At 48.5% G+C, this 8,449-nt stretch overlaps 1 protein-coding gene across 4 annotated transcripts in view; it reads right to left on the bottom strand.

Moving 5' to 3' along the window:
* Window positions 1-7,303, bottom strand: part of KLF3 (KLF transcription factor 3) — a 28,312-nt gene extending 21,009 nt beyond the window's left edge. For 2 of the 4 annotated variants that reach the window (XM_053975268.1, XM_053975269.1), the window contains exons 1-2: window positions 6,667-7,303; window positions 2,536-2,574 (exon numbers count right to left, since the gene is read on the bottom strand). The gene's annotated coding sequence lies outside the window, so the exon portion shown is untranslated. Of the gene's footprint in view, window positions 1-2,535; window positions 2,575-5,911; window positions 6,134-6,666 lie in introns of those variants that run through there. The other 2 variants (XM_053975270.1, XM_053975272.1) reach the window with 2 other exon arrangements.
* Window positions 7,304-8,449: the final 1,146 nt, after the last annotated feature.

Consider the following 8,449-nt stretch of genomic DNA (forward strand, 5'->3'; position numbering starts at 1 on the left):
TGTCAGTATAATTACAGAATAATGTACTGGTATCTGCTAAATTAGCACTGCACAAGTGCCCTCTGCAAGGAAGTGCAGCTCTTGCAGCACTGTTTGAAACCAGCAGCAAACATCATGTTGCAAAAGCTCTTCAGTCCAAGCACTTCGGGACTCAGACCTGTTGCTCTGAACCTATGACTGCTTTGAACCTCAAGTCAAACTTCCTCTGATACATGGGAGAAACAATAGTATCAGAGGATTCTCCACTGATGAAACCCGAAAGGGAAGGGAGGTTTTTTGAACCCAGGTGAAAAGTTGTCTTCAGTGGAACTTCCAAAGAGTTTGACACAGAGAAACCAGTTTCTGAGACAAACATTCCCTGCAGAAGGTAAAAAAGCTGTTTTCCAGAGCTCGTAACATGTTTGCACTTTACTGTACCAGTTGCTCATCAAGACCTGAGTCAGCAAAAAAGTGTTTCTGAAGTTCCATTAACTTTAATGGGAAGTAAGCAAGTGCTTAACTGCACTTGACCCCAAAATAGCAACAGGCAAAGAAGCTCTCCACTTCAGCACAGCTGTCAGACTCAGCCAAAGCACCAAAGGTCCAGACGTGGTGCTGTGGGAAGAGACCAGAGCAGCCAGACCATGAGGAACAGAGCAGAAGGAGAATCAGGAAGAACCAGCATGCCAAGAAAATGTTCTACTGATCAACAGCTTTCTGTGTTTATTTGCTGGATTTCCACTGGGTAACAATAATAATTGTTGAAAAAGTTAGAATATTTTGTAAAAGAAAATGGTACCTAGGCAAAAATTTTCTCTTCAAAGTTTTATTGATAAGCATTAAGAGAAAGAGCATTTCTACAGAATTCTGGTATTTAGTATTTAAAATTTTATTTGTTTCTTAGTAAAGACTTGAAATCTTTTATCTTCCTCCTTTCAGGACTACAAGCAGGCTGAAAAACTTGTGGTTTTGCACAACTTTGCATCATAACTTTGTTCATGTCACCTTGTTTGACCTAGAACTGCTTTGACATGTAGCTGACTAATCGGTATTGCAATTAAATTTCTGATAATACTGTTGCAGGCTCTTTGAAGCCATGTGTCTGGAAATGGCTTTCTTGTATATAAAAATCTTGGGGGAAAATGTTCTTGAAGTGCTTGTTAAGAAAATATCTTCTTTACCAAGGAAAAAATTGAGCCCATGTAAACCCTGTTCAACCTTCAGTTCTATACTCACTGAACTTAAGAGGAGAACCTCTTGAGGCACTTCCATTAGACAATATTCTCCCTTATCAGGGGAGACTGCTGTCTGGTTTCCTGTCTCAAGCTACTTCTTAGAAGGAGAAACAGTCTAGTAAGGATAAAAGAACAGACTTTTGAAAACAAATGAAGTATGTGGAATGGTATGATAATCTTTCCCTTCCAAACTGAGCTTCGCTTTTCTTGTTGTGTTTTTCTTAAGAGGTTAATTTTTAAGATAATTTGAAAGGAGAAATATTAAACCTTTTAATTGTGAGGGAAAAATGACAGAAAATATTGTTCTCTTCTGTGAAGGGTTCTGCTATTTCAGGAAACATGAAAAAAAGATTCAACATTTTTATAGCATGGGAAAGAAGAAAGAAAATCTAATCCAAGAGAAAGAAAGTATACATTTATGAATAACATTCTAAATGATTGATTTGAACAAGAATCTGAATACAGGGCAAATGCTGATGAACTTCTATGAACCTATGGAAATGGAAAAAAAAAAAACCAACCAGGGAAAAGAGGTGGACAGTGTAGTGGGTACAAATGTGACAGTGATCAAAGCAAGTCAGAGTCTTTAAAAGTGGAAACTCTGTCATGTAAGTTAGTTGGTTGGTTGGTAACACACACGGACTGCATGATAGACAGACCATGCATTTGGTTGGAAGTATTTTCCCTTCTGAGTTAGTTTACTATTTAAAACCTGTTGGAGCTTTGTCTTTCCATTTGGCTGATGAACACTTACACTTTCTTTCCCCTGGGAGATATCACCCACAGCTAGAAAGCCCTCAAAGGAAGCTTTGGCATCAATTGAATGCTTCACAGGGAAGAGTTAAATCTCTCCTAAAACCAGCTCTGCCAAACTTCATATTCTGGATTGGAAGCAACATGCCTCGGAATGAAAACACAAAGATTGAATGCTGACAGCATAAAGGAACTCTAAAAGACCTCCTGTTAGTGGTGTTAATTAATATTTAAAAGTTGGTTTACAAAAATTATTATAATTTTAACCTCAGTTCCCTATTTTATAGAACTTCTGGCTACAAAAAGGTGTGAACCACAAAATTTACTGCATTTATTATACAGCAATTTCCAATATTAAACACAGTTAAATGCATCTCTCTTCCTCTGTCATTGGGAAAAAAAAAGATTAACTGTTTGAAATCTTGGGCAAATTAAAAGTACAAGAATTAAAATATGTAACTGTGTTCTAATGAGTAAACTCATCCATGGTGTTCTAAAACAAACAGAAAAAACAACAAAATAAAAACAAATGAGAGCAACACATTCAAATAATCAATAAACAACTTACCAAAACTGTGTAGCCAAATACTTCTTTTTATCTGGATTTCTGAACAGACAAAAAACAGTTTTCTGTTAATATATGCACATAATCCAATAATTTTTTTCACATACAATTAAGCTCTGAAAGAAGTTTAAAGTGTGTACTTCAGATACTTCCTAAAGATACTGTCAGTAATCTCAAACAGCTAACTTGTAGCATCCAGAAGAGCAAGAGCAGGAACTAAAAAACTACTTTAAAAATCACTAGAGGAAAAAAAAAAAAGTAAAATGAAAGGGTGGAAGTATTTCTGTGTGTATAGTAACCATGCATATTCCAGCCCATAAGAGATAGAGAAGAATAAATACTCCATGTTGCATTTTCATCCAGGGCACACTGAAGTTAATGCAAGTTTTTCTCTCGATTTCAGTGAGCTTTGGCTTGGATCCTTTAGCTCTTCTTCTGTCAGATTCAAAATAACAGAAAGATTTATGTTTTTCTCAATTTCCTCTCAATTTCTCACTATGTCTGCCTGCAACAGGGTGAGGGGGAAAGATAAATATAAAACCAGGAGTAAAACAATTACTTTTATGCCTTCAAAAACACAAAATGTACCGATTAAGCAGTACAGGGACAGCAGTACTTATTAATACCATATAAAAGTTAAGACACCAGTGTCTCATTTTCTGTATTACATCTGGAAGACAATGAATCTTCTAGCCTGTATAGGGGGAAAATACCTACTTCTTTGGAGATTTGGAAATACAAAGTGCTTATAGTGAGCCATTCAGGTTGAGTAAGGGCTGAAGTCAAAACCCTCTCACAACTATGAGCCTACAGAAGTGGACTTTCTTCTCACATATACTCTTTATACTTCAGTACAACTCTGTGACTTTAATGGAGCTATTCCAGATCAGCTGATGAGCAAGTGAGAGCAGAAAACTGGCTCACAACTTTCTAGAGACTTGAGTTCAAGTTCTCAGCGAACAGAGCTAAAAACTCCAGTCCACCCCCATAACTGCATCGGAGTCGAAGGGGCGTGTTAAAGGTTAACTTGGAAACCTCGTTATGACATAACACAGGCATCTTAAGCAATCCTGAGTGTGTAGAGACATGATAACTCATCGGGTGGGGATTGGGAGTTGAGGGGCAGTGACAAGGGGCCTGGACCGAGGCTACCGAACTGCCAGAAAACAGCCTGAAACAGGAAAGAGCACCACATATGCCACTTGGAATGTGTGACGCAAACCCCAGCCTTGAAACAAAGAACAGGAAACAGCTCTGCTGGCTGTGCTGGGGAGAAAGCACAGAGAAACATTTAGGCGGCCCTCCCTGACCCTATATTCATGAGCAGCTGGAGTCTTTTAAAACAACAACAGTGGGTGGAGGTGTTTGTTCATTGGGTGTGAATAAAAACACTGTCCTTATGCAGGGGACCTGCCCTATTTACAAACAGGCTCCCTTAACATGAGGGAGCAGGAGATTTTAAGACACCACAGGTCAGGAGGATTTGCTGAAAGCTTCCCTTAGACCAGTTGGTTTATTACTGTATTTATGCCAGTAGCTAAACAGAGCTCCAGCTTCATGACATCAGAGGCAGCACCCAGCCTGGGAGAAGCACCTTCTTCCCAGAGAGAGCTGGGGGATGAGAATTGAAGGAAGGAGTTCTAAAGCTTGGGGCTGCTCCTGGACAGTGGCTCACTCGTGCTCAATACTGCTCCATAGCTGAGGACCAACGTCATTCAGAGAACCCAAGAATATTTTTCTAAGCCATCATAAGCTTAGCATTCCCTGTTTTCATATGCACTTTATTTCAGAATCTGATTTCCCATGAATTTACTACTTTTATTTTTGAAGCACCTACATATAAAGCTGAATAAATGAAGTAAGCCGAAGCAGAGGAATAGCACAACTTGTCTAGATTTCATGCAGTAGAATAACTTCAACACTTGTTCTCCTTCAAAGCTGTGGTTTCAAATACTCTCTCTTCTCTTAGATACCTTGCATTAGTTTTTTAGACAGCATGGGTGGGACATCAAGTGTGAGAATGTTACAGCAAATTACGTGGATGAGTACCACAGCAACACCAATGAATGCTGTGGGGTTCCAAGGCTGGAGTTTAATAATGAACATGGGGTAAAAACTAGCTAGTACATTATCTACACAGCAAGGTGTGGGTGTAGGTTTTATGCCAATAGTATCAGTTCCTTACTTCTTCATACCAAGTAACTGCAAATACAGGTAATTCGGTGATTGTATAACATCTCCATTATCACTGAGTCTTTAACTTATCTCACTCACACTTACATCTTTATTTATCTGAAGGCTTTTGCTTTTGGCTAAACAGGTGTTGACTAGGTCAAATGTTCACAGTACCTAAGGGCTCCCTTGCAGCTCTGCAACCTGGAGGAAGTTTTGCTTGGACTCTTAGGGAAGGGAAAGACCATTTAGCATTCTTTCCTGCCCCCACCCCTTGCCCTTACCCCCAGTCTCTCTTGTGATCTGTACCATAGCTATGTGCAGGGAAAAAAACCCCAGAAACATTTGCCTGCTTGTGAAAAAAAAGGCTACTCAAGTCAGCTTCGGGTATTTTATATTTTGATACTAGGCAGTAAAAACATATTCTTAAAAATACAAGGTGAAAGCTAATTTGAAATAAGTGTCTTCTGGGTCAGGTGGGATTATCAAATCCAGATGTAATTCCTCTCACACAAGCACCAGCTGCTCATGTGACTATCACGCTGGTATCTTTAAAGTATTTGATGGAAAAGTCACCAGTCAGCAGCCATGTAAGTCTTTCTTTTCAATACAGGTATACTTATGAATATTAGTTTAAATGAAGTCAAGTCTTCAGAGGTCTGCTACCAGCCACTCAAATTCAGCTTTTCCCAACAATTAAACCTTCAGAGTTCAGTTCCACAAACAGTGACACCTCCTGAATTCTCAAAGGTGAGGAATTGAATAAAACTGTGGGTCATGCATGTACAGTACCTGAAGCAAAAGGGAAGTGCACAAAACAGCTTTAAGGTATTTTTTCATGTAACTCCTAAATGACCACTTAAGCTATTCTGAACTAGGTCTTTCTCCCAAGCTCCAGTTAGGTGCTGTGATCTCCCACCGCAGGCTCGTGTTGCTGAGCCTTCCTTTGCCAGGGCTCCCCTAGCTGTGCCAGGCACTCACCCAACAGCGGTCCAAGGCAAGTAAATTCTATTCCCATTTCGGTTAAAAACAAATAAACGAACAAAAAAATCCCACAAAAGCCAAAACAAACAAACAAACAAACAAACAAAAAACCCCCAAAACACAAAAAAAAACCCCAAACAAAATAAAACCCACAAAAGACATCTAGCAAAGGAAAGGTTATTTCTAACTGCACACTTCGCTTCTTTGCTGTCCCACGTTTTACCTTCGCCTGCATGGCGGCCAAGCGGTGCTAAGGTGACGTGACAATACGAGGGGCAGGCTTTCGGGAGCCGATTCCATCCTCGACTTCACCAAGAGTTAATCGGGGGACATGGCGCTTGCCGATCCGCTCCGCGCTACGGAGGAACACGGCCCGGACGCGAGCTCCTGCCCTGGCATCTAGCCCGTCGCCCGCGGAACCGAGCGAGCCCGCTATACTTTCCACCTCGGTTTGGCCGGGCACTGTATCTCGCCCGGGATCCGGTGGCACTTCAGTCTCTACCAGAAGACGCGCCTGTCCCACCCCGGCGAGAGGCCAGGGGCTGCGGCCGCGCCGGGCGGGAGAGTGGCCCCGAGGGGCGGGCGGCCCGCGGGCCCTCCCGCCGGGGACAGGCAGGGGAGGGCGCCGGGAAAGGCGCCCCCCGAGCGGCCCCGCCGGCCACACAGGTGCGCTGCCCGCCCGGCGGGCGCGGCGGACAGCGGCGGCCCTCCGCCCCCGGCTCCCGCCGGCCGCACAGCGAGATTCCCAGGCGCCGCGGAGGGAACCCCCGAGGCGAGTCCTGCGCCCCCTTTCCCGCAAGTGCGGCCTGACGGAGACCCAGTTCCCGCCACCCCCGGCGTGGCTGCGGCTCCCGTGGCATCACCTTGCCGCCTCGGGCTCCGCGCTGCTCGCAGCGCCGGGAAACTTTCCTCCTCCGGCACATCCATCCCGCAGTCGGCACAGCCCGGCCCCCGCATTACCCCCGCCCTCACACTTACGCTCGGCAGGCGGTGCGGAGAGCGCCGCGATTCCGTCGGCTCCCGCAGCGCCGGGGGTCGCGGTAGGTAGCGGGAGCGCTCCGGTGGGACCGAGGCGCGAGGCCGGCGTGTCCCGCGTCCCCGCGGCTAAGGCGCCTCGGCGGTGTCTCCGGGTCTGTGTGCGAGGAGGAGCTGCCCGCTCCCGCCCTCCGCCCGCTCGCCTTCCCCCCGGGCTCCTGGCACCGGGCCGCACTGTCACATGACGCCGGCGCCGCTCGCCCTGCCAGGCTCCCCGGGCCGGCGGGGTGAGTGGCGGTGGGAGGGTCACGGCAGGGAGCGCGGCCGGGCGGGTCCCCGCCCGCGGGGTGGAGGCTCCGCCGAGGGGCCGGGGCGAGTCACCGCTCACAAACAGCCGGGCACGCACTGACTGCGCGCCCGCCCTGCCTCCCGGGGGCAGACAGCCTCGCACAGACACTAATTATCCCCAGCAGCCCGGAGAGGAGAGGGGAGGGGAGCGGGGCCGCCCCACCGACAAACCTGCCCGTCCAGCTCCTCCTCCCCGCCCGTGTGTCAGGCAGAGGCGTGCACCTGGCAGCGGCCCTGCGGCAGGGCGCACCCCTCCCTGCTTCCCTCACTCCGCGTCCACCCCGGCCGACCTGCGGCGGCAGCAAAACAACAGCAACACCCAGCGCCCGGGGGGAAGGAAGGGAGGTGCTCACGCTGGGCCGCTGCCGCCGAGCTGGCTTCGCCGGCGGGGGCTGGGAAAGGGCGCGGGGCGGCGCGGAGCCGGGCGGCGGCTCCCCTGCCCTGCCGCCGCGGGCTGCCCGCGCCGCGCCCCGTCGCGCCGGGGGAGGTGGCGGGGCCGGGCGGGGCGAGGCGAGGCGAGGCGAGGGCTGGAGCGCGGCGGGCGTGGGGCAGAGGTGTCGGCCCGGCTCCGCCCCGGCTTGGCCGCTGGCCCGGCGGGACCGCCGGCTGCTGAGGCCCGTGCCGGGGAGGTTTTTATGGCTGCGCTTAGCCCGTCGTGCCTCGGGTGCGCTCCGGCCGGAGCGAAAAGGATCTGGCGGGGAGAGGCGCTGCCAGCTTGCCTCGACTCGACCCCCGTCGCCAGAGGCGGCGATCCCCTCCCTCCCCCACCCGTGCCGCCCCAGCCTGCCCAGCCTTGCGTCTGGCACCGGCCCGGGGCAGGTGTGTGTGCGTGACCCAGCCCGCCCCTCCTCCGGGCTCCGCTCGCAGCGGCGCGGGGCCGCGCTGCCCGGGGGGCCGCGCTGCGCGGCCGCTCCCGGCACAGGGATGCGGGGTACGGCGGGGCGCTGGCTCTGCCCCAGGACTGCGCTTGCTGCTCGAAACACTTCTCAGCGGAGTGCACTGCACACACCCTCTGTAAAATGCGAGGCACTTACAGCCACAGAAGACCGAGGGACTTCGCTGGGAGCAATACTTTTAAAAAAAAAATTATATTGGCTGACTGTATCGATTCCACTGGTTAAGGAAAAGTGCTGCCACTTATTCACTGGAATACAGTATGCTTATAATGGTTATAGTGTGCCATATGAAATAATGTTCTCTCCTTACTGATGTATGGTACCTAACCATGAGACCAAGAAAGAGGCAAATGCTGTGCTTGGCAAAGCCCTGTCCAGTGCTAATGGCGTGGACAGATGGAAAGCCAGTTATACTTGTGGATAGACAGGTTACCCGGCAGATCTTCATTTACATGATTTGTTTCATGGGTAAAGTCAGTGGAAGGGGCTGAGTATTTCTGGCTCCGCAGGACCAGTCTATGTATATAACTGTCTGAATAGGA

This window comes from Vidua macroura, chromosome 4, assembly GCF_024509145.1.
Source record: "Vidua macroura isolate BioBank_ID:100142 chromosome 4, ASM2450914v1, whole genome shotgun sequence".
NCBI lineage: Eukaryota > Metazoa > Chordata > Aves > Passeriformes > Viduidae > Vidua > Vidua macroura.